General features: G+C 39.6%; 1 protein-coding gene across 1 annotated transcript in view; it reads left to right on the top strand.

Annotated features, from left to right (window-relative positions):
- The first annotated feature begins 5,407 nt into the window (after positions 1–5,407).
- Positions 5,408–27,723, top strand: part of LOC135700565 (uncharacterized) — a 41,589-nt gene continuing 19,273 nt past the window's right edge. The window contains exon 1 of the mRNA XM_065221092.1: positions 5,408–5,574. The gene's annotated coding sequence lies outside the window, so the exon portion shown is untranslated. The remainder of the gene's footprint in view (positions 5,575–27,723) is intronic.

The raw sequence follows: 27,723 nt of genomic DNA, 5'->3' as shown, positions 1-27,723 counted from the left end.
CCTTCAGGTAAATTTAAACTATAGCGATGAAACCCACTGGGAAGACGACACGGCCATGCTTAACGGCCGATTGTTGAATAAGGCGTCCATGACCACAACAAAATGGTGACACGGAGTCACAGGGTGATGGGGTGAAGAGTCCTGCGATGCTCATCAAACGGCCATCGTTCACTTTTAAACAGTACTCGCTCGCCAGAAGTGATTAGCTAGTGGAGTTAAATTAATACCTAAGGAATCTAGTGCAAGTAGTGAATCGTAGTGACCTGTTGAACACCGATTTCACCGATTCAGTACCTTTTCCGTACATTTTTCAAACCACTTACTGGTTGGCGAGTACGGATATCTAATTGCCTAGGACCATTGAAGGAGGCCTTGATGGGGCCTCACTCACGACTCTAAAATGAGCCGAGCGTAGCATTTTTCTGAGGAGTAGAATTCCTACTCTCAAATCATAGCATCGAGCCTCACAACTTGTGCGGGAAGGGGGATAAAACGGGAGTGAGGTTTGCTGCCACTCATTTTCATGTTTTCCATCACACGCTGTTGTTTGAAATCCTGGGTGAACTCTGAAGCTTCTTCTCTTGAACAAAAAAGTCATCCGGTGCTTTGAAAATTGAGTTTGAGAAATTTCAACAAGCCTGGACACCTCTCGGTACCTCTCGAGCACACGGCCCTAATAGCTAAGAAGAGATTCCCTTCCCGGTTTGACAGAGTGCGACCTTGCCGTCGTCGACTGGCTTCATCTGAAGGAGTAAAATCGGAGCTGTGCATCGGGACCAGCTCCACAATCCGTCATACTAGCCCATTACCAAAACACCACATCACTAAACCAAACCACCATCGGACGACAGCCAACGAACGGTAGACGCGCTAGTCAGACCGCCATTCGCTGGTAGACCAGTCAGCCTTTCATCGTCTACTATCGCCAGAATCGTTCTGAAATTTCAGTGAGCGCTCTCTGGACTGCATTTGTCGTAGTTGTCGTAAAAGTACGTGCCAGAGTATCCAACACACCACAGTACTCACTCCTAAGTGTATTGAGGAATGTTTAGACAATATAGTGGTTAAGTTGATTCGCTCCGGGTTTTATTTAATTTGAAAGCTTGAGTACGCGAAGGCCCTCCTGTTTTCCCGGTAGTGCACCGACTCTGAGACACAGTTCACAGAGTTTCATGCTGCTGAGTCGTTGTCGGGCAGAACATTATTTTCATACAGTATGAGGCAATGTTAACTAATCTAGGTTTTTTAGGGCACTGTTCCTCTTCTCCTCATCCCACTTTATGGATTTTAGATTCTACCACCCAGGATATAGTCCTTTTTCCATATCAGCTGTTACACACATTCTGCTTCTACCAACTGGCTTGCATAAAACACCCATACAGTCAAAAGTTATATCTCTGAAAGATTATAGATTATAGTTTATAGTTTATAACTATCCTTTTTTAATTAATACTTTCATTGAGGTTCTGAAAACTGGAAAGCACGTCAGCTTACTTTGCTTGACAGCATCGGTATCAACATTGTTTTAATATAACAATCAGGTTGCTATGTGAATAAGGTATTGAGCAACGTGAGTTACTCAGAGTTACTCAAAATTAACTCCGATTTTACTCATGATCGAAAGCTGTCTTACCCCCAGCTTGGGACCGAAGAGAGTACCAGAGCTGAGCCAAAAAGTTGAGCACGTTATTTCGGGACCTTCTTGTCTTAGAGTTACCTCTATGGTACAACCATAGAGGTAACTCTAAGACTAGAAGGTCCCGAAACAACGTTCTCAACTTTTTGGCTCAGCTCTGGTACTCTCTTCGGTCCCAAGCTAATCGATTCACCCCTCGAAACATAGGAAAAACCAAAAACCCCTCATTTTATCTGTCAAACTTTCATAGCGAATCAAAACAAACATTGCGTAGTACTAGAATTTCGACTAGAATGGGGTACGTTAATCGTTTGCTTGGGACCAATAGGCTAGTCAAGTAGTGAGCCAATTTAAAATCGTTAGTTTCGTATTGATTGTTGGTTGTACCATAGAGGTAACTCTAAGACCACTGGGTCCCGAAAAAAATCATTATTATTTTTGGCTCACTCAGTACCAGAACAACGGTCCCAAGCAGTCTCAAGCTATTTCACTCACCCCTGCATGTTCTGCATGAATCCACACACCCCTGATGTTATCTGTCAAACTTTCATAGCGAATCAAAACAAACATAGTGTAGTAATAGAATTTCAACTAGAATAGGGTACGTTAATCCACAGACAAACAGACATAACACATTGAATATTTCTCACTGTAAAACATCGTCGCTAAAACATTACCGCCATCTGTTGAGCATACTGTGGTAGGTAGTACGCTGAACAGATGGCGGTAGTGTGTAAACGTCAAACGCAAGGGAATTGACTATGCGTGCCACAGGTAGCGGTACTACCAACTACGATACTTTTAAATTGTCCGTTAAATGCTTGTTCGATGAACAACTTGCGAGTGTTATGTCTGTTTGTCTGTGGTTAATCGTTTGCTTGGGACCAATAGGCTACTAAAGTGGTGAGTCAATTTAAAATCGTTAGTTTCGTATTGATTGTTGGTTGTACCATAGAGGTAACTCTAAGACCACTGGGTCCCGAAGAAAATCATTATTATTTTTGGCTCACTCAGTACCAGAACAACGGTCCCAAGCAGTCCCAAGCTATTTCACTCACCCCTGCATGTTCTGCATGAATCCACACACCCCTGATGTTATCTGTCAAACTTTCATAGCGAATCAAAACAAACATAGTGTAGTAATAGAATTTCGACTAGAATAGGGTACGTTAATCGTTTGCTTGGGACCAATAGGCTACTAAAGTGGTGAGCCAATTTAAAATCGTTAGTTTCGTATTGATTGTTGGTTGTACCACAGACAAACAGACATAACACTCGCAAGTTGTTCATCGAACAAGCATTTAACCGTCAATCTAAAAGTATCGTAGTTGGTAGTACCACCACCTGTGGCGCCCATAGTCATTTCCCTTGAGTTTGACGTTTACACACTACCGCCATCTGTCCAGCGTACTACCCACCACAGTGTACTCAACAGATGGCGGTAATGTTTTAGTGACGATGTTTTACAATGAGAAATATTCAATGTGTTATGTCTGTTTGTCTGTGGTTGTACTCCTTTAATCTAGTACCTCACAATGTACAATTTGAGGTACTAGCCAAAAGAAGTACAACGGTAGTACCATAGAGGTAACTCTAAGACTAGAAGGTCCCGAAATAACGTTCTCAACTTTTTGGCTCAGCTCTGGTACCATAGAGGTAACTCTAAGACTAGAAGGTCCCGAAATAACGTGCTCAACTTTTTGGCTCAGCTCTGGTACTATCTTCGGTCCCAAGCTAATCGATGCACCCCTCGAAACATAAGAAAATCCATGAACCCCTCATTTTATCTGTCAAACTTTCATAGCGAATCAAAACAAACATTGCATAGTACTAGAATTTCAACTAGAATGGGGTACGTTAATCATTTGCTTGGGACCAATAGGCTAAAGCCCTACAGTAAAAGCACAAACGAAGTGACAGACGGAGTGGCTCGAAAACTTTGGTGACTAACCTGCTATTTCAATTTTTCAGTGTACCACATGGCAACACCACTACTACTGGATTGTACCACATGGCAACACTACTACTGGATTGAACTAGCATTTTCACCAAATGTACTAGAATGTTTTGGTTCTATCTCTTTCACTCTACTCAAAACTGAAATGCATAAAAAAATGACAAAATGATACGCACTCTTTGCACACTGTCAAAGAATCATTGTACACAAAATCAACTTTGTTCAAATCAAAACAAAAAAACTAACCCATCTGGTGGATGATGGCACAAGCTTCCAAGAAAATTCTATTACAGTGAACCACATTATTTTAATGGATTTCTTCGCCAGTAAGTCGTCTGTCACTTCGTTTGTGGTAAAAGTATGGACGACTGTCACAACAAAACTGAAAAAAAAGCTGTTCCAATCGAGCAAGGCGGTGCATTTTGACGGTTCGATTGGAACAACTTTTGACAGACGTCCATACTTTTACCATAGAGGTAACTCTAAGACCACTGGGTCCCAAAGAAAATGATTATTATTTTTGGCTCACTCAGTACCAGAACAACGGTCCCAATCAGTCCCAAGCTATTTCACTCACCCCTGCATGTTCTGCATGAATCCACACACCCCTGATGTTATCTGTCAAACTTTCATAGCGAATCAAAACAAACATAGTGTAGTAATAGAATTTCAACTAGAATAGGGTACGTTAATCGTTTGCTTGGGACCAATAGGCTACTAAAGTGGTGAGCCAATTTAAAATCGTTAGTTTCGTATTGATTGTTGCTTTTACTGTAGGGCTTTACAATCTCGTTTACAATAGGCTAGTCAAGTAGTGAGCCAATTTAAAATCGTTAGTTTCCTATTGATTGTTGGTATAAAGCCAATGAGGTACAGAGAGAGGTGAAGCAGATCGTGAAATATGGTTGTATTAGTAAACCAAAAATCAACGTAAACGCAAGTAGTGACGTCACTAATTGCTTGTATCGTACAGGGGTTTTACCAACAATCAATACGAAACTAACGATTTTAAATTGACTCACCACTTTAGTAGCCTATTGGTCCCAAGCAAACGATTAACGTACCCTATTCTAGTCGAAATTCTAGTACTACGCAATGTTTGTTTTGATTCGCTATGAAAGTTTGACAGATAAAATGAGGGGTTATTGGTTTTTCGAGGGGTGAATCATTAGCTTGGGACCGAAGAGAGTACCAGAGCTGAGCCAAAAAGTTGAGCACGTTATTTCGGGAGCTTCTAGTCTTAGAGTTACCTCTATGGTTTTACCATAGAGGTAACTCTAAGACTAGAAGGTCCCGAAATAACGTGCTCAACTTTTTGGCTCACATCTGGTACTCTCTTCGGTCCCAAGCTAGTCGATTCACCCCTCGAAACATAGGAAAAACCAATAACCCCTCATTCTATCTGTCAAACTTTCATAGCGAATCAAAACAAACATTGCGTAGTACTAGAATTTCGACTAGAATGGGGTACGTTAATCGTTTGCTTGGGACCAATAGGCTAGTCAAGTAGTGAGCCAATTTAAAATCGTTAGTTTCGTATTGATTGTTGGTTTTACTCACACAACTTAACCGATTGCTTCACCTCGGTAATCCAGCTCATTGGTATAAAGCCTCCTAGAAATCTGGTACTTCAATAAAGCAAGCCGGCTCGCCGCATTCTGAGGCGCCACTTCAAACGACGACGGATTTGTTTACTTTCAGCTGACTGAGAAACTGGGCAGCCGACTTTTTTTTCTGAAAACATCCGAAGTGAACGAGCTTCGTGTTGCATTCGGGACCGATATGTCATAATAATTTGGCACCGTCCGAGAGAAGCAGGCATTTTTTTGCAGCAGAAATCGCTCGTGTGTGTGTTTTTCTGTAGTGTCTGACTTGTAGAGTTAATAAGGCTCCATAGTTTCGTGCAAAATTGCACTCAAATCTTAAGGATTACTAGTGCTAATGGTGAGGAGGTGAATCTGCTGGATACTTTCGAATAGAGGTACGTTTTTCGCAGCCGGAAGGCACGTCCAGTCAAATGCTATTCTACGTCTTGGTTCGCGTTCCTCCTCCTCGTTCGTCGGACGGAACTCACGGGAAGGCGTCGCAACGGCAACAAACCAGTAATATACGCTTAGTTAGCCCAGGGAAGCTGAATTAAAAACTAATTTACATAATTTATAGACGTTTATCGTTGGGAATAATCACCATTCGTGCGGGAACAAGTGGGGCGTACTTTTCTCGTACACATCAGTTTCCCCGGGCGTTGGAAGGTGGGGGAGTAAAGTGGAAGCTTCGAGCTCGGTTTGTGAGCGTATCGTATCTACACAGGACATTTTTCTCCCCCGTCATCATCGTTTAACCTTGAATGTTTCTTTTTGTTGCTCCGGCAAACTATAGGGGAAATGCTACTGCATACTACATGTTGTAGCTAGGGGATATTTGGATGCGCGTGAGGCTTCTCGACTGGTGCTTAGCTTGCATGACGAAGATCAAGAATTAGGAACATGGACTCGCAAGATCGTAGTAGAGGTAGCCAGTGAAGCTCAGTAGTTTTTTGTTGCCTATACGGTCCTAAGTGCACAGAGTTAGTAATAAATTTTTTTTCTTCACCAGAGAAAAAAAATATTACTAACTCTATGCACTTAGTAATAATTATTCTGTGTTTATGTGATTTACATTTTTTCATATTTTTCATATTTGTCTAAATTGAGTTGCAACACAAATACGATAAAACATAAATGAGTGTATACAAATCCTGAATTAAGAACATCTGCTCCAAGAGATATCAATTGGATACATTGTATATTTTTTGTTTACATCCAGTATGATCGAATAAGTTAGGTATTCTTGTTTTCGCTCGAACCGTATTTTGTAATTGTAATTGTACCTTATTACCATAACGTTAGCATTTGATTTTTAAACTTGAGGAGAACAATAAAAAGTCACTAGTGAAAGTAGCTTGCTTAATAGGTATGTAGTTTGTAGGTTTGAGATCTTGTTGAGAGCGCTGCCTTGAATGCGCTGATCGTTGTCTGGTGTCGTGTTCCTAGAGGGAGCTGGTTCCAGATGATTGAGGGAGCTGGTTGCGATCATCACACTCTTCTTCTTCGATTTGGTGTGATGGGGAATCGCAAAGCAACGCGTCCGCTCAAGCTGTCCTCTTCTCAGGTGTTGCTGCAGATAAGGAGGGAAAGTTTCACCCTGGCTAATAAAACAGCTAATTCTATTCCGGTAGTTTGTGTTCAGGTCATGTACCAAAATAGAGTTCCTTACAGCAGCAGTGGATTCTCTGCGTCGGTTTAGCTGATCACCGAGCGCTGATGTTTGTACAGGATAGTAAGTGACGTTACAGAAGTTAAAAAACCGACACGACTACTGCTTGTTCAACAGTGGACTTGCCACTAAAGGGTGAACAGAAGAAGAAGAAGACCACTGCTTGCTGGAGCGAATCTTCGGAGCGTCCGCAACGTTCCAAAAACTTTGGCCGTTATATCGTTCACTAAAGAGGCTTCAGTCTCTTAATTGTTCACATGTCCGTTCCACTTCAGATTACGATCCATCTTTAGACCAAGATTCACTACGTTGTCTGACAAAAGAATGTGTTCTCCACAGAAAACTGTTAGTGGCTGGTGCTACCGCCCCTTCTTTGCAAAAAAATGATTGCTTTCGTCTTCTTCGGGTTAGGGAAAAGAGAGTTCTGTCTGGCCCATTGCTCTATACTTTCCAGATGATTGTTTATGATTTTGACGAGTTGGTCTACATTTTGGATGGCATCAGAAATGTAGATTTGTAGGTCATCAGCGTAGAAGTGATAGCTACATCTCAGTCCACGGGGTAGGCTATTGATGTAGAGGCTGAACAGTAAAGCGTTCAAGCAAGAACCCTGGGGTGTACCATTCACCACTGATCTCTGAGAAGAAATCACATTTCCTATTCGTATCGTCTGTGTGCGATGATCGAGGAAAGAAGAGATAAGGTCACATGCACCGTCGGTGAAAGAAAATTCCTCACAAAGTTTCCTCTGAAATTTGCGATGATCAACACAGTTGAATGCCAACGAGAAGTCAACAAGGACCATAACTGTGCACTGTTCGTTGTCGAAATGGTCATAGATATCGTGCGTCCCCTTTGCCAATGCTGTTGTTGTGCTATGACCTTTTCTATAGTCTATTTTATCATACAACATATCAGTACCAACCTTTCAAAGGGTCGTAATTGCTTTTGTAAACAATGGCTTTAGCCATCGATATCTCGCAAATAAAAGTTCACCCCTTTAAAATAACAATGCTAGCAGCTGGTAGAGGAAACAGTCATCTATCTGTCGGTGTAATGAGTGAGCTTTCTTCTTCTTCTTATTTCCTTTATTTAACGCCGGTCTCTGTTCCGCAATCTAGTGCCAATCACCGACGGACATCGATTGCCATCCATTGAATGCAATCGAATGTGCAGGAAGGCAGCTTCCACACCTGCGTAGGATATCGCACCCATTCAACACACATGGACAGGGACCAACGGCTTTACTTCCCTTCCGAAGGAAGACGTGACCAGAGATTTTTATGAATTAGAAAAATCCCACCGACCTCGGCTGGGATTGAACCCAGACCCATTGGGGTGAGAAAGCAGTCACGCTTACCACTACACCACCGGCGCCGGCTAATAGAGTGAGCTTTCATTCACGAGAAATCGACGGCTAAGGCTACATTGTATTAGTAGTGTTTACAAGAGAAATTATGCCCCTTTTTAAATGTTGGCACTAATATAGTTTTTTTTGGTGATTACCATCATCATCTACATAGTACGATAGAAGTGACAGGCAACATTTTTGTAGCCGAGTTATTAATTTAACAGAAAGTTTGATGATGAAGAATTGGACCTTTGGAATTGTTCTACCAGCGTGGTTTCTTCGACCGCTTCTTTTAGTCAAGGTTCAAACTGCAAATATATATTTTTCTATTTTTAGGAATAAATTCACTTTAAATTTTGGTCTGTCAAAAAAATTGAGGTAGTAACAAATTTAGTATTATGAACACAGGTAGTAACAAATTTAATTAAATCACAGAGAATAGACGTTGAGCACAGAACAGAAGGGGAAGTGCACACAAATCGGTGAATCAAAAATAGGGTTGTTTTTCTGCTCAACAAGCGATGTGTTGTGGTCAGGGCTGGCAAATGTTATTTTCAATGAAAGATCTCACGCGATATTTACAGAGATACTTCTGTCACTATCATTGGATGAGAAAACGATGATAGGGATTTTATTCAAAATCTCATCGAATTTTTTGTCATGACAGAACGTGACAGTGTTGTGATCATCGTAATAACTAGCCCATTGAATGCTATATATAGTTACTTGTATCGACAAAATCTTAATAATGTATTCACTCTACCGATTACATAAGGTTGTTTGCTTTAATTCATCTAAATCAGTTAGAAATGTTGATGTCAAAACCATATAAGAATTATTCTCATGAGTGCTTGATCGTTGAAAAATGACAAGAAAGCTAATGATAGGTAGTTTCGTCCCGTGACAGTGTGAGGACCTGTTTTCTCATCGTCACATGACGGCCGTGATATTTACCAGCTCTGGTTGTGGTAGCGTTCCACACGGGTTATCTATGTGCACTCACACCATCATAGCATGCTGCCTATCTTAACTGCAGGCAGAAGATGCCTTCTACCGCTAGGTGCGCTAGTGTTCGCAAATGACAAGTGGAGTCACTTTCTGATCCGAAGTTCCACTCCTGTGCGTTGAGGCTCGAACAAAATATCTTTTAAAACTGAGTAGCAAGTATCTCCTGATTTCCTCTATAAATTTTCCACTTTCGATCAATTTGGCGCTAGTATCGGTAAATTTTCTGTTGAAAATTACCACTCAGCGCTACCGGCACTTAGTGTCTAGTGTAAGTTGTGCAACGCCAGTGTTGGCAAAGAGGGTTTTTTTTAGTGAGGAAGTCAGCGTTGGTGGCGCTGAAGTCGAATAGAAATCTTTACACTAGTTTTAAAAGATATTTAGTTCGAGCCTCAACGTCTGTTCTCTGTGCCTTCCGGGAAACAGACAAACGTTCCTTGAAACGTTCCAGCACTGCACAGATGGTGGATTTGGCCATTTTCAACTCCTTTGCGATCCTCGTACCATGTCTGGTTTTCAAATCTTGCACGCAGAATGAATTCTCTTATTTTTTCTTCCATCGCGTGGCATATAATTTGTGCACGGATTTCAAGAGAAAGATATTGTAAACAAATTTATAGACTTGACAGGATCATGGAATTTGAAAATTTGTCCATACCCTGGATCTTCAATTTCAGTGTACGGGATCTTGGAAAATATGCTATGTGTGATTTAACTAAATGATTTTTTCGGAACTTATCACAAGATATCGTTGAAAATGTTTCATGAATTTTCGTTATGATCATTCCAAAATGTCTTCAGAGTTATTTTCAGCACTCTCCTCAATAATCTTATACTCTCCGCTATGTTTATGGAAACAGTCTTGGATTTGTTGCAGAATACTTTAGAAATTCCCCCCAGAAAAATCTGGAAATTTACTGAACATTTATTCTCGTTTTCTTAATGATTCTCGCGAGAAGTTACCTAACTTTCTATCCATAATTTTCTTTAAAATTTGTTTTCGAGATTGAGTTTTTATTGGCAAGAAATCGACTATTGACGTGGAGAGTTCACTTTGAGAAGCGTCCGAGAACGGTTGTGTTTTTGCTCCGCTGCGGGCTTTTATTTAATTTAATTTTTTAGTTCGGGCTGTCTTTGTGCTGGCGTGGAGTTTTTCGGTGCTCGCATATTATTAGTTTTGTGTCCCGGGCGCGAAAATTTGATTTGGAAAGGTTTGTGCTCATGTTTCCTTCCTGTTGCTTAGGTGCTTGGTGTGCTCTCGATTCCCTTTGTTGCCGGTGCGACTCGACCACTCTGATATATTTTTAGGTTTTTGCGATGTGCATTGCTTTTGTGCACTGAGTGATTTGAAAAATAAAAGTAATATCTAGTTATAGGGTGGTTGAAATCGCTGGAGGAGGAAATCTTGATTACTTTTTCGAAGGGCCGTATCAGCTTTAATAAACAATGCATTTGATCGTCGATTTGGCGTTACTGGTAGCTCGCCCGCGGGTCCTAACACTACCATCAGATAGTGGAAAATTTTCCCTTACCTGATAGTAGTATTAGCAACCGGTGGAAACTAACGATTTCAAATTGGCTCACTACTTGACTAGCAAATTGGCTCACTACTCGACCAAGCAAATCGATTAACATACCCCATTCTAGTCGAAATTCTAGTACTTCACTATGTTTGTTTTGTTTCGCTATGAAAGTTTGACAGATAAAATGAGGGGTTCGTGGATTTTCCTATGTTTCTAGGGTAGCATCGATTAGCTTGGGACCGAAGATAGTACCAGAGCTGAGCCAAAAAGTTGAGCACGTTGCTTCGGGACCTACTAGTCTTAGAGTTTTTTTTTCCTCTGTTCGGGACCTAACACTACTGCGACCAGTAAATTGATCTTTTGTAGTATATCCCGTGTCCTAGTTTAGTTTAGTGTCGTATTACTCCATCACTATTGAGAAATGATGAAGTATTCGATTTTTTTACAGTTGCCACTCTTGCATTTATCGCAAGGATCCGACCAAGGGGTAACTCACTCTGCCACCTTGTGTTTAACACTCCAAAAACACTTCCTTTATAATTTTCTATTAATTATGGCACTACTTCCATGACTGTTCACATTCGATTAAGCATTCGATTGTTATGTTTATAAACAGTAGTTTTGCATCTACGACGAATGTGTTACTCTTTACTCTTATTGGCAAATCATATAAGCAACTGATATACGTAAAACATGATGGATTTTTCCTTACCTTTTCACTTCACTGAAAAAGCCTGAAACTGTTTTTTTCTGCTCCAGGCTTTTAGCAAGACATTTTTATTTTTAGGCTCTGAACCATTTGGTGGATTTTTTTTTTACTTTTGGTTAAAATTCGACAGATGGAAAGTTATCGATTAACCTTGCTATCCGAGCTTGGTTATTTCTGACAGACAAGAAGTTAAATTTAGACAACCGTGGCTGAGTTCTTCTCGAAAACCGGTCGATCGACAGCACAAGGATTTTCGAACATAGAGAATAACTTTCGAAATGTCACTTTTAACCACGAGTTAAATTTAACTCGGCAAATGGTTCACAGCCTTAATAATTTACAATATAATGATAAAACTAGCACACTGAATTATTTTACACTAGCCAGAACAACAGCAGAACAAAACCCGTCCGTCCATCAGTCTTGATTTTTTTTTCGAAATGGATGAGGTAAGCTTTTATTCAGCTTTTTTGAAAATAAATTAAAACCTGGAAGGCAGCCGTTTGTGGACCATCTCTCGAAAGCTTGTATGGGAGGTACGCGGATCGACCACATTTGTTTAGTTTCATGGAGGGGGAGATCCTGTGCATTCTGGATCTTGCGGATATTGTGCGAACAAATGGCATTAAGCCGTTTTTAAAAGCATGTAAAAAGCGCGAATCAGGGCGCGAATGCATCTTGGGTCCGCAGAGGAACAAGACGACGAATTTGATGGCCACAAGGAAAAATTCCGAATGAAGGGCTTTTTCAATGTCAACCAATGCATCCATCTGAGTGTTGTTTGACAAGCACCTGGAACACTAAGTCTTAATAAAAAATATTCTTCCAGTTACTCCCAGCTTTATTAGGCTTCCATAAAATTTAATATTTGTTCGAAAAGTCAAGAATATCTTGACGCCAGGTACGAATTGTAGGATTTAGAGGCTTTGCAATAAGCCGAGGATGTACTTTCCTTAATCTTTATCTTGGTAAACCCAAAAAACGCTACAAATGTTATGCTTCGTTGAAATGCCTGGTAGAACGGAAGCCGATCCCGGTGGTACGGCTATCAGCACGTTGCCTTCGATCTTGATATTCATGATTCCACATTGAGCCCTTCTTATTCATCGATACGGCCCATCCCGTGAAGCACTCGTTTAGCAGATTGTACGGTTTCTCAACCTTGTTCTCTACTGTTTGCAGCGTTGGTCCCGGATCGTCAATTTTCACCTTCGCAATGAATCTGAAACAACCATTAAGAATACATTGCATGAGTCACACTTGAATGTCATGATTAAATGGCATAAAGTTTACCTTATTACGTGAAGATTGATTCCACATTCGTTGAATATTTCATCGATGCTCATCAGCGAGATTTTGTTATCCTACTTCACCAACAACTCGTAGATGACGCGTCTACGCTTCGGATCTGGTGGCTCGGCACTTTTCTTTTTAGATTCATCATTTGGGTTCACACTACTGGATCAGCTACATGATGCCTCCATATGAGCACTGAAAATCATAACTCATGTATTCGACCTGCCGATTCTCGAACTCCGCTCCACCGAGAATCTTGTGTGCGACTGTTCCCTGGACCCGTTTCATCTTTCTCATGCAGTGAGAGGGCCAATGCCCGTTTGAATTACTAATCTGCACATCTGCACAACAACAAAGGAGTCGCAGGAGGATCTGCCATTATCAGCGTTTTGTTATGGTTGAGGATATGGTTGCCAGTAAATATATTTTTTCGGTTGAAGTTTTGATAGCTCGGTTAACACGATGAAACACCCAGAAACACCTTCCGACACCCAAAAACACACATGAAGCACAATAAGCACAGACACAAGGAGGCAGAGTAACTTACCCCCTGGATCCGACTCTAATTGAAAGGTCCCGCTACTTATACCCTTCGGAGTGTTGAAACACCCTCCAAAGGCGCGCCCCTTTGTCAGTCAAAATTGGATTCCTTAGCAACAAAATTAAGGTATGACACCGATAATGACCATGCATCAGAACCCTAGTCTTAACCACTTCAAAGTAGGGAACAACGAATAGAAGATTAGGAATCACATAGATGAAGACAACTAACTCATTTGTTTCCTTGTTCCAAGATCATCCTCGGTAGACAAAGCCGAGTCTTGTCACTATCAACAAGGCATACAAAGTAACAAGGACTAAGTTGTGTTCCTTGGATTACTGAAAAATCCTGTTCCCCTAGTTTGAAGTAGTCAGGACTAGGAATCGGTGGTAGATCTTACATCCCGTAACGTACCACGAAAAGGTGATCTACCCACGTTACGTAGTCTTAGAGTTAACTCTATGGTATTAGTATGCATTTTCAAGGGGACGTGTCTGCTTTTGTGAGCAGTGTGTTTGATGATCGGTTTGGTGTGGCTGGTATGCTGTCGCCGCTATCAGGTAGGGGAAAATTTCCCCATCTGATGGTGGTGTTGGGATGCGTAGGCGGGGTGCCGTAAATTGGGGTTCTGATGCATTGTTTGCAGAGAGCGGATGCGTACCTTCGAGGGAAGTAATCGAGATTTATTTTCATCGTTTCCCATTTGCTAGCGAAATTACGTCGATCGCATGAAGCATGTTCCTTGGTTATTATGGTTAGGTGCCTACGTATAATGCATTTTTTTTTGTCATGTTAAACATGATTCGATAAGAAAACAAAAGTCGCGATCGAACATGCAAGCTTGGCACTTGAGCGATTAGGTGTTAGGTGTGTCCTTAACACGATCATGAGGGCCGTGGTTTGGTAGTTTTGATGCGGTAGTTTGACGTATAATCTTTAAAGATGTGCAATATTTGTACGCTGGTAAAATCGTCACGTCAGTCGTAGTTTACTTTGTGAAGTAAGGGACACGGTAGACCAAAAATGTGAAAGTTTTATGGATTCTGTTCCCGTCTTGCGTAGGGACCATATGTAGGCTTATTGTTGTGTAAAGGGCACCGACATCGAGTTTGAGTTTGAATGAATCCTATAATATTAAGGAGACTTTTGTGAAACTTAACATCGTCATCAACGTCACCGTCATGGCCGGTTGTGAATGGTTGCAATAACAACGCGATCGTAGCTTGTATGAGGAGCTTGGTGGTCTTAGAGCGACCATTTTTGCTTACTGAGTAGAACATCATGAGTTTAATTTATTTGTTAATGTGGAATAACAATAAATCGATCATTTGTGTGTTGCAATAAAAAGAGCTCGTTTGCCTAGTGGCAAACGTTTTTGCTTACTGAGCAGAAGACCGTGGGTTCAATCCCAAGGTCCTTGGCGTCATAGGATCGTTAGGAAATCAATTCAGCTTATCGTTTACCAAAACAAATTTTGCTGCAAACCCAACCATTTTATCCAAAATCCCAGTGATTTCTCGTGGAAGTGCAGAGGATTTTTCGGCTTTCTTCATAGCGAATTGACAAATCCAAGTTTATGCCGGCCACCGCGGCGCTGTAATCGTAGCAGTGATGAACTTGAGATCATCTGTCAAACTGCATATATTTTCCAGTATGTGATAAGAAAACTATGTTTTACGTGTTATTGTAATTGCTTTATTCAATAACAGAAAGCAAATATGAACAGAAAAGTAGCGCCGGTAAGAATGGTAAGTAAATCCTAATTTTTAAATGCAAAATTATTGAGATTTCTACAAAATGAAAAATATGTTGCTCCCAGCAAAACATCAACGAATAATGTTAACAATATTTTTACAGGATTCAAACTGAGAATGCAATCCTGCTGGATCATCCCATCGGAGATTGAATTAAATCAATTACTTTTGCTGTTTGAGGTGAGATGTTAGAACAATTTTACATATTGAAGCAATCAAAACAATATATTGTTCCATCCGCAGGAACATCATCTTTCCTATAGCTGAACCTGAATCTTTCCTATAGGCCTTTTTGACGTTTAATCATCTTTCTCTATCTAGCACACATGGATGAATGGACGGTTTGTTTTCCCACTAATCTGTTTCCCTCTTGCTCGCACTCGTTCGTTTTAAATGGTACAGTAGTGTGCGCCGATTAAACGTCAAAAAGCTCTATAGCTGAAGGAATATCCCTCCCCTTGGCTAGTTTTTAACCTGGACGTTGGTGGGCGGGCCTAATCTTATGCTTCATAGTCGAGCGTTGGAGACGGTTGGTTTAGGTCCGGCATCGTTGGCTCATGCCGTGACAGAATAGCGTCATGAGCATGCGATGAGGATTACTGAGCTTCCCTCTCTGATTAACCATTGCATAAGAGAACCAAAGTTCTAGCCTGAAGTGATAGTATCACACTTGTTACTCCTTTATTTGAAAGCCGCGTTGTAGTACGCTTACGTATAGGCACTGACGTTGGGTGCGATACTGGCGATACTTATTTTATTTATTTTTACGCAGATAGATTTATTTGGGTTTGCAAGGGAATTATACTATTGAAATATTTCAGAAAGTGCCCAACGGTACTCCTTCTATTTGCGTGACAAGCTTTCATTGTTGTTTTCATTGAAGCATTACTCAGGGAACAATATTAAACACCACCATGGTATTGTAACTAATCTTATATATGCTTCATTTTGGTTTGGGACAAGTGTTTGAACTATGGCTCGGGATTTCCACTGTGGCGTGCTTCTATTGTGACATATCCATACGTAATTTAGTGGAACGACATAGTGGAAACGTGTGAGTGTAGTTGGAGCATATACCTTATATAATTTAAAAATCAGCTAGGAAACTTATTTCAAAGTGTTCACTTGAAGGTGTGTCGATCTAAGATATAATAAATATAGATCAAAGTCAAAATTACTTGAAACACGTCAAATTTTAGATTACATAGCAGTTTAGGTACTAAATAAAGCATGAGTTATGATTGATTAGGTAAATTAGAGATTTCAATTATTTATTAATTTAGGCTAATGAGATATCATAATCATCAAACGAACTTAAATTAGAAAATTTAGACAGCCTAATAACATTAAGTAGATTAACAAAAGAGTTAGGATGCGGGGGGTCCGCTTAGGGAGACAACTAGCCTTTAAAGCAGCTGGCAACTAGCCTTTTTCATATATTGTCTGTTTATTTTGATGGTTGCTTTAAAATATCAATTTGGTATATATGTGAAAAGATGAATCAGTAGGAGATGGATTTTCGGTTTCTTCACATTTTGCAACACAAATCTAGTACTATGTGTAATTTCCTCAAAACCCCCCAATAACCGACCTCTTCAATCCCTTCCTTTTCCCATGGCGTTCAAGTGGTCCGCATAGACTATTCAGCCATTACCCTTCCTTTATCCTCGACTTTGGATTGACTTGCGCTCTCATTGCCCCACCAAACGCTGCAAAATGAAAAATGAAAATGAAAAAGCTCTATAGCTGAAGGAATATAGCCGAACGGAAACCTTTTCTTCTCTTGCATAAATAGAATCTCTCTGGTAAGTAGAATTAGATATTTAAGTGCTGAATTATTGAAATAGCATTGAAATAAAAAAAAATCGTAGAACAAACATGATAAAACCAACTAAATCCCTGCATGCTTCGATCTATGGTTGCAAATCGTATCCGAATATGTACAGTCCTACCACAGACAAACAGACATAACACTCGCAAGTTGTTCATCGAACAAGCATTTAACGGACAATTTAAAAGTATCGTAGTTGTTAGTACCGCCACCTGTGGCGTGCATAGTCAATTCCCTTGCGTTTGACGTTTACACACTACCGCCATCTGTTCAGCGTACTACCCACCACAGTGTACTCAACATGTTGCGGTAATGTTTTTGCGACGATGTTTTACAGTGAGAAATATTCAATGTGTTATGTCTGTTTGTCTGTGGTCCTACCGTATTAAACTATCAACCAGCATCGAGTGCCTGCATTGGAATACAATTTACAAAGGGGCTCTTCTATTTTTATTTAATTTGGTTGGTCACGGCCTAAAAAAAATTACCATAAACGAACGATAACCCAAATCATTGAACTATTACACAAATGGTTTGCATGATACCTTGAACACGTCGTTAAGCAAATTAACCATAACATTTTTATTAGGGCGTCTCCATATCAACATTAATCGATGTGGTATGGCTGTTAACATAACCCTGTCCATAACCTTAGCATGTTTTTTCAATTTTATTTGAAAACTAGTATTTTTTTTAGGATAGACACATATCAGGCATAACATTTGAAAACGGCACAAAAGCATTTGTAAACAAACTTTCTAAAGCCCTTTACACGCGAACCAAAGAACGCCCACGCAAACCAACAACATCATCGGATAAGGGCGGGGGGGGGGGGGGGAGATTAATTTCATGTGGCCGCACCCCGGGATGGGAACTTTGCAAAACCAATCCCATGAATTCTTGCTTTGCTGCTACCGGGCTGCCAGGCACACAATATGCTAGGTCTCTAAATCCGCTAGCACGGAGTCCCCAACATCATCCAGCAGACTGACTCGGACGTCGATTTCAATCATACAAAACATAACCTAAATAATATCGGTGCATCAAAAAAACGCATTTTTATTATCTCTCAATGACATTGCAATGAAAATTAATATAACATTACATTATTCGACAAATTTCCTATATGTATCATCCATAGTAATGCTCGTATCTCACTATTTTGAACTCTTTTTTCAATAATTTATCACTCAAACTCTGGAATTTAAACCGGCTGCCATAGATTTATCACCATCGACTAGTACTATTTCCCGCCACTAGTGACGCATAAATTTCACTTGGATTCTACTATTGACGTGTTTGTTCGGATATCCTTTAGAGCCCCGCCACGGGAGGCGCTGTCTCTATCCCTATAATAAGGCTCCATATAGGTAGCTATTTTAGATTAGCACCGCATTCTTCCACCGCTGATTCATGTTGGTTTCTATTTTGAGTTTAGCGACTTGAGTAATATCTTTCTACCGTTTGTTGCTAAAACCCAAAACAATATCACCACGAAGAACATCATCATCTTGATGTAATATTTCATTTTTATTGATCGATCAATGTGCAGTAGTTGTATAGTTGTAACATGAATATTCCAAATGCATCGACAGTAGATTGTTTCCCGGAGGCAGCTGATTCCATCATTTTAAGTGACGAGTAAAGGCCGGCGCACAATAGATACGTTTTCGGGTTTTTTGACAGATAATGCATGGGATAACTGTCAAAAAACCTGAAAACGTATCTATTGAGCGCTGGCCTTAAGACATTGAAGTTGTACAGCAATCACATGAAGGGCTGCGGAAGAAGACGAGAAAAATCGTGTTCGAGGATCTCGACCTGGCAAAAAACCGAATATCAGGGGGGCTCAGTGCTCATGTAGGAGCTGAGCGACTGTTTTAGGATTATTTCTCCGAGAATCCCACGTTTAGCGATTCACAGTTTCGAATGTCCCAAAACTTGTTTGCAAAGATTGTTGCAGAAATAGAAGCCGCGAATCCTTATTGCGTGCAAAAGCCTGATGTGGCTGGTAAACTAGGATTAACTGGCCTTCAAAAATGCACCACCGCAATCCGTCAGCTTGCATATGGCATGCATGAATACATCAGGATGACAGAGACAACAGTGCTGAAATCTCATGTGGAGTTTTGTGAAACCACTGTTCGTATTTACGGCCCCAAGACCTACACTATCCGAAACCTGACGTTGTGGAGAGGTTGTAGCGTGTTGGAAAGAGTCGTGAATTTCCTGGAATGCTAGGATCATTAGACTGCTGCCGTTGCGTTTCTGCCTTCTGCTTTGTTCCTGTGATGGGGTCCTGGGACACATCCAACCACGCAAGACAAAACGCCGTATCTTCTTCGGATGTCCAGCTTTCACCTCTTGCATTGGTATTCATCCTCACACAACGCAATGAAATGCATTGAACCACAAAGCGAAACCTAAACTGAACCATAAAATGTAAACCAAAAAAGCACAGACAAACAGACATAACACATTGAATATTTCGCACTGTAAAACATCGACGCTAAAACATTACCGCCATCTGTTGAGTACACTGTGGTGGGTAGTACGCTGAACAGATGGCGGTAGTGAGTAAAAGTCAAACGCAAGGGAATTGATTATGCGCGCCACAGGTGGTGGTACTACCAACTACGATACTTTTAAATTGACTGTTAATTGCTTGTTCGATGAAAAACTTGTGAGTTTTTTGTCTGTTTGTCTGTGGAAAAAGTTTGAACAAAAGCAGCAAACATAATTGATGAATTTACGCAAAGGTAAAACTGGTCATGTGACACCTAGTTTTCAGATTTGCAATTACAAAACTGATGATTTACTAAAAAATATTCCATACGATTTGACAGGTAGCAAAACGTCATTATCACTCTGTTATATGAAAACTCATGATTTATTTTTGGTTGCGTTCTCATTTCCCAACCCCGTTTAGCTACTACCGGTGCGTGCATACGTTGCTATGTGGGGCTTGGATATAGGGATTCGTATGGAGACTCCCGTGGCGGTGCTCTTAGAATGTAGAAAGTATTAAAAAAAAAATCTTTGGATTTCACTCCGAAATTCCATGAGAATTTTCCTCAGAACTCCGTTGAAATTCTTCTCCAAAAACCCTTGAAAGAATCTCTTGGAGTTTTCTTGAAATTATCTTTGGAAAGCTCTTGAACCTTTCTTAGAATTCCCTTTGTAAATTTCTTACGGATATTCTTAAAAAATTCAAATTAAAAAAATCGCATGTAGCTAATTTTTCAACCAAATTTGATGAAATTTCGAACACTTTCTGACTCAAGTATATAGTTGATGGGAAAAATATGCTCACATTGTTTCCGACCACCGGCCAGATTTTCCCCGGTGGTTACACGAGTTAGACAGGGTAAAAGCAGCCCAACTTCCTTTTTCACTTTATTTACTTGCATAGTGGACGTGGGCGGAAATGAAATCTGCAATCAGTTGCTAGCTTGGAACCCGGTGGGACATAGCAGCAAAGTCAGACTCAGGGACTCATAGCAGTAGAGTAGAGTCAGAGCAAGGAAATCCAGCAAGTAAATTTGGATGGGCGGTGGACAATGCGAAATATCCTCAGCAGAATACATGAGTGAGTGAGTAAGCGCTTCGTCGAGACAGAACAACAAAATCGAATGATCTTTCCTACACTCAAAGATAAATTAAATCATAAAAGCTTAAAAAGTATGCAGTTTCCCGCTTCACCTTATTGAGTCCGAGCCATGATTATTTCGGCAATAGTCATGCATGATTAAAATCGAAATAATCTTTCCAGTATTAAATTTTATTCTTTTTCAATACTGATATATAATCAAAAGAGATTAAAATCCAATCAAAAATTATTAAAATAGAATCTAAAATGATTAAAATTTATTCAAAAAAAGATAATCTACAATCTAATGAACCATGATTAAACTGGGATTAATATCAGATGCTTATTTTTTAGAAAGAGAGGATTAATTATTAATCGTTCAATATGATTAAACTGAGTTTAATGTCAAATTGATTAAATTTCAGGCAAAATGGGAATAGTTCAATTTATCAGTGTAGTGTCAAAATATCGGACATGTAGGGGAACTGGGGGCAAGAAGGTCACTCTAATGATATTGCGTTGACATATGTGATTTCATGAATATTGATAGGAGTTTGTTTACCGCATTGTAATTCAAGTAAGTAAAATTAAACTCATAACAGGGTGGCCAGCAAACCGGGAAATATCCGGGAATTTGAAAAGTAACCGGGAAAACCGGGGAATTCGACGAGAGAATCGGGAAAAATGAATAAACCATACCATAGGAACACATTTTACACCAGATTTTTAGAATAAACCATTAAAATAGAGTGATTCTTCACCAAATGAATGTCTTGCTCTATTTGCTGCATAATTTTCTTCAGTTTCCCGGCTTCTTGTTTTAGAATTTAATCACTCAGCAATATTGCAAATTGATTTTCGTCGTTTCCATTTTAGATGTAAAGTGCATGCTCCTTGAAAGAAAATATTGAAGATGCTGGACTTTGTAAAAACCGAAACTGAATTATTCTTTTCCGGGGTTTTAATTTTTAGTTGTTCAAAATTCTATGATATGATATGAATTCCAGAATTAACTTGGAATTCTGCTCTAAATTATCATGGAATTCTTCGGAAATTAACCAGAAAACACTCCGCATAATAATTACCGTTGAATTCTTTTTGAAAGTTCCTTGAAACCCCTTCTAAGAATTTGATTGGAATCCTTCCTTAGAATTCCCTTAAACCTATTCAGAGACTTTGATTCCTTTGGAAATCTTTTCAAAATTTCTTTTAACTCTATTCAAAACAGCAGAAATCTTTCGAAATTTTATTTAGAAACCGTTTGAAGTATTGTAAAGAATTTGTTTCTAATTTTCAGTAAATTATTGCCAGAACACCCTTAGAACTCTGTTTCTTGTTTAATTCTGATCATAATTCTTTTGGAATTCTTCCTTAAATTCATCTGTCATTTTCCTCACGATCTCTACACAAATCTCCTCAGAATCACGTAGGAATTTTCCTTAAAGTTTGGTTTTTCACAACTCCTTTTGAAATCTTCTTAAATTACCTTCAATTTAATTTAGAACTTGCATTCTTCTCCGCAGAAATCCCTCCAAATTCATCTAACAATTTCTAAGGACTTCATGTCAGAATAATTCTGAAATTCTGCTCAGAACTTCTCCTTTGAAACCTGTGTGAGAATAATTCTCAATATTTGTTTGAAATCAACACTTTGAATTCTTTTTAATTTTACTACAAATTCCAGGGTTTGTACGCAAGATTCTATAGATTGTTCTGTAGGGGGAGATTCTTCGATCGATTCTTCCGGTTCGCCTCCTAGCATCGTGCTATAAGGTACCAGGCGATAACCAGGGTAGTTGATCGATAGCTCGATGACGTCATTTCGTTGACGTCTGCAATGGGAAATTCTCATAGCAGGCGTTGACGATGGGACGTTGTCGAGTTGTTGAATAGCAACTATCGTGGTAATTCACCGATTACCTGTGGATCTGCCAAATTTGGAAAGGCGTCTGCATTGAATTGTCTCATATAATAATATTCCGTCCACTATATCACAAGAAATTGCGAGTAGCTGAGTGGAATGGAGATAAGTTAAGCATTGGGTACAGGACCAAGTCTCCCCTGGGTGGTGCCAAAAGATGAGCTCAATATAATCATCAAGTTGCCATAAGGCACGGAATGAGACTATTGCATGTCTGGTTAGTCATTTCAGGTGGATTAGAACAGGTTTAGGTGGGCGTTGGCCAGATTTGGATTTTTCAGATGTAATCCTGGATAGGACCCTGTCATTGAACGTCGCGTGAAAGTGGGACCTAATGAAGGCCTAAGTACTTTTTCGTAGTTTTTAGTTTTCGGATTTGAAAGATCGTCGGTTACAGTGGCCTGCTTACTGAGCAGAAAAACGCGGTCCCAAGTCCTTACATATCAAAGAGATTTATGGTCAAATCGCTTGTGTATCGTGTATTTTGCGAAATTCGTTGTTGTCGTTGGTTCCGGGTTTGAATGGATACACAAATTTGAGCAAGGGTATTATGTGATATGAGGGGCTCGGTGGCCTTAGAGCAACCGTTTTTGCTTACTGAGCAGAACATCATGAGTCTAATCTCAGGCCCATCCACATTCAAGACTCGTCAATCGTTTTATTTGTTAATATGACTACATGGTAATAACAGCAACTCGGTGATTAAAAAGGTGCTAGTCTGCCTAGTGGCAAACGTTTTTGCTTACTGAGCAGAAGACCGTGGGTTTAGTCGCAAGCTCCTTCGCGTTATATGATCATTAGGACATCAATTCAGCTTATCGTTTACCAAAACGAACCCTGCTGCAAACCCAACCCTCTTATCCAACATCCCAGTGATTCCTCGTGGAAGTGCAGAGGTGTTCTCGGCTTCCAACAAAGCGAGTGTCATGTCAACACAATCCTTCCCATTCCTTTCTTGACCTGTGTTCGGGCGCGGCCGGCGCTGGTATTGCCTAATTTAAGATCACCAGTTTTTACACATTGAGGATGATTGCTAGTCCCAAGCATCGTCTATTGGTTCTCTGTGTATTTACAGCTGATCTGGCAGTAACAGAGTAGCAACCGTGGGCGGTCAATCAAGCTCAAGCTCAAGCTCAAGATTCTATAGATTGTTCTGTAATTTGTTATAACCCTTAAAATGCTTCCAAGTCTCAGAGCGTGACAATTATGAGTCCACGAGTCATAAGTATTATTTATTATTTTTCAAATCTGTGATCTTGAATTTTTTTCAAGTTTAGTTATGTTTTCATAAAGATTGCTATTAATCACAAATTTTGAAGAAAAGTTTCTTCGTAAATCACTTTTTTATCCTTTCAGTAAATTCTATTCAGCATTTTTTTAAAAATACGTTCAATTTCGTTTTTTGTTGAAAATTAACAACCGGGAAATTTTCAAGGTTTGAACCGAGGAAACCGGGAATTTCAAAATGAAAATTCACTGGCCACCCTGTCTTAAACAAATGTTTATGTTTTTTTTAAATGTCATGTCATTACTCTTAAAAAAAGTTCCGGGCAAGAGTGCCACACTTATGGGGCAAAACTACCATACGTCTAAAATGGAGTGGATCTATTTTATACTGTTAATTTTGCAAAATAAAAAAAAAAAAAACAATGCCATAAATGCCCAATTGTGCTAATTTCTGATTATTTTGGTATCATTTGATTCATGCTCTTGCTCCGTACAGAGATATTTTTTTGGAATTCAATTTTTGATCAATTAAAGAAAATATATAATAATTTCAGTGGCGTCGCGTCCACATGTGCAACCTGTGCAGGACACAGGTGTAAATAGTTTAAAAATGCGTTTAATTTTTTATAGATTTTCTGGTCACATTAAAGCTGTACTTCTTTACTCCAAACCACAAGTGACCATGAATACACTATTTTATAGTGTGATTCAATTAAATCTTCGACCTTGGTTTGCTTCAAAAAGGGTTAAATTCAGTTCGGATGGTCTGCCTAATCTCTAATGCATTGATTTCTAAGCATATCGATAACACTTGCATGACAAAACTCGTTAAATAGTGCACCTAAAAGCGAGCTTTTTTGGTTGGCGGGTGGCAAGTTTGTGAATGGTCAATGCCTGATGTAAGCCAAGCAGACCTTTTATCACCTCTTGAAACATACTACAAATTTTCCACAATACATGGCGGTTTGCACCACTGGTTGTAATTGAGTAATTGAAGCTTTCAGCAGTCACGCGTCAAACGGGGGCATCACGGAAACAGCAGTCTGGTACGCTTTGGACTTTATCATACTTGCAGGCCGGTTTGAATGTGTGAGTTTAAATTAGAAGAACATTTGTGATGTATGGGTGCCCAAAGTGTGCATTTCTCGCTGTGCACTTGGATATCTGATTGCAGACAAAGAGAGTAATGGAGAAAGAGAGCACAAAAGCACGCTCTCACTCTCTTGTCAGTTGTGAATCTCTCAATTGCCGATAGTTGCGCCGGTGCTAGGCGAGTAAGAGAGGTGACACAGTCGGAAGAAGTGTTAGTTTGTTTACATAAATGAACCATGCCCATTTTGTTATGGCATGTTTGCTATAAGAAATGCGCCTCGTGTTTATTAGCGAATTTCACATCAAAGATTGATTAATTGAGTAGGAAATCAGTTTGGCACGGCATTTGTGACCAGCATACACCTTCCGGTAGTATGAAACAGGTCAAAAACTGTTCAAATCCACAGATAAAAATTTTTGTTTTGAATTTCTGTATAGCAAAATAGTGAACTTTTCGTGAACATTAACGGCAAAGAACTCACCAACACTGGGAGACTGTGAGTTCCTGCCCACCTGTCATTTACCATCGTGGCGCCGGTGCGCCTGTCAAAACTTATGAGCTTTCCCTGGTTCATTCTGATAGTGTTGTTCTGATGAATAAAGAGTAGATTAATTCAAGTTTGCTACCCAGGGGACTATGAATTTTCTCTAGATTTTGACATTGTTTTGTTTCAAAAAATGTTTTCGGAAATGTTTGACGGATATTCTTTATTACACTTCAGTCGAAAGAGTTAGCCTTTTGATAAAAACGATAATTCAAGCTAAACATTGCATTAGGTCCTAAGTAACATTGACAGATTCTCTCCGTCGACTTTCTCTTTGTAGGTATTTTCAGCACACAGATCGATAAAAGAAGCTTTTATCTAGCATCTAATATGACAAACACAACAAGAAATGGTTATGTGCTCAAGTTATTAACGAAATAGAAAGTCGACGAAGAGAATGTTCAGCTGGAATTAGTTAAGTTTTGCGATTCCTCCTACTTCGGTTAGCGCGAAAAAGGCCATACAAGTTTTGTTTATACAAAATGATAGGCCCTTCAAATGTTACGTTAGGTAGTGATTAATATAGTGATGGACAATATGTCCCTCGAATTCATGGAGCATTGAAAAATAGAACGAAAACTAATATTTGGTGGTAAACTATAACGAACAAAGCTTGGTGCACAGGTAAACAAATGAGGCACGCTACGCCTCTGAATAATTTAGTGCATTAATATTTCAAACAACAATCAATAATGACGTCTCAATGCAGAAATAGTGAAATAAATAAATTTAAAATTCAGAAATCCTTACTTTATGATGTTTTATTATTATAAATTGATTTTCAATACCATAGAAACCCGTTAGTTTGAATAGAAAAAATTGCATTTAAACGATGCTCATTTAGAATTTGTTGAACTGGTAGCCCTACACTTAACTATGGCTTAACGTATATGTGTAGGGGGGTATCAGTTGAACAAATTCTAAATGAGCGCCCTGTAATTTCCAGCTATTCAAACTACGGGGTTGTACGGTACATCAAAACAAAATGATTTTTTGCATTTTTTAAGACTTCGTTTCGGACAGAACTTTCAGAATGCCTAATAGGAAAATACATGCATAGACTTCCTTAATAAAAATAACCATAAAAGAGAGCTTAACGACGTGTTCGGGGTATCATCCAAACCATTTCAGGGATAGTTTACCCATCCGGGATACAGTTCGTTTATGGTATTTGATTATTAGGGTTCTCTAACGTTTGTGAATTGCACAAGTATTAGTGCAGAACTTTGGGTAAATTCAAAGGTTTTCTTGCACTAATACTCATAAGTTACCCCAAGTTCTGAACTAATTCCTTGTGCATTTCACAAACTTCAGAGAAGTCTATAGATTTATGGTCTTAATTTTCAAATAAAAAAAATGAGGGTGGCAATCTTGCCCCGGGTGACCTTTTTGCCCCTAGTTCCCTTACCAACCTACATCGCTTACACTCAGTCCATCTAATAAATAAAACATGTCGCCAAAAGTTTTTCTTTTTGTTGGCAGCTTTCAAGGCTAAAATAGAGTATAAGCAAGTATAATCTTAAAAAAAAATCTCCACCTTCTATCGATTTCCACCGTATGAATCCAATATTCATCCTATTTGCTTTTGTCCTTTGACTCGTACAGACTATGTGTTACGAAATTTCATATTTATTACTTGATGAATAAAGCAAAAGTTATGCCTATCATGGAATAGCTTGTAATGGGTCTTTCGATGCGGCGTAGCTGCTGGAATGAAGTGGAACACTTTTCCAGGAAACCTTACACAACTTGTACCTTTGTTTACTCCAACTAGGTAGTATGGTTAATGCTACACCAAACGCGAAAACAGCACAAATGGATTCTCTTGAAGAGATGAACTTCGGCGTCTGTATAATGAGTATGAGGATTGGCAGAATTTTTTTTTTCGCTTTTCGGAGGAAGCAGTCATGTGTAAACGGAAAAACAAGACATTTCCGAACGTTTGAGTAGCGGAAGCCCGTTACGAGTTTCAGGAAGAGAGGGGATCTACTGGAATTACTTCATTCTTTGAGCAAGAGCACATAGTGCGGAGAAGGGTAAGATTGCTTTCGTGCTAACATCTAATTATCGTGTGCTTGCGCTCAAATCTGGTGCCCCCCACCTCCTTGTTTCGTCAATAAACTGAACTAGTTGTTGACCACAGGTTAACAATGGAAACCAGTGTTGCTGGAAATAATGGTACTTCTACAATTCGAACTATTTGAACCTCAAGAAATCGTGAACTGAATTCATCTGCTTAGCAAAATTAAGTTCAAAACATTTGCTCAAATGAACACCGATCCGCCTAGACAGGAATGTTTCATGCTTCAGCTTCATTTTGTTGTTCGCCAGAATTAACTACGCACGTTCTGTTTCCTCGCTCGCTCGTGCACGTGGTCGAAACGAGTATAAGAAGGCTGCCTTCTGCACGATTTTCGGAAGAAATCAAGCACATAATGAATGTGTCTCAAGGTCGTCGTCGTCGTTGTCGTACTTATTATAGGTAGGTGTG

The sequence above is a fragment of the Ochlerotatus camptorhynchus genome, unplaced genomic scaffold (genome assembly GCF_037179485.1).
Source record: "Ochlerotatus camptorhynchus isolate MF236.1 unplaced genomic scaffold, CSIRO-AGI_Acam_v1.1 ptg000138l, whole genome shotgun sequence".
NCBI lineage: Eukaryota > Metazoa > Arthropoda > Insecta > Diptera > Culicidae > Ochlerotatus > Ochlerotatus camptorhynchus.
The sequence above is the reverse complement of the archived record's forward strand: the minus strand, read 5'-3'. Positions and strand labels throughout refer to the sequence as shown.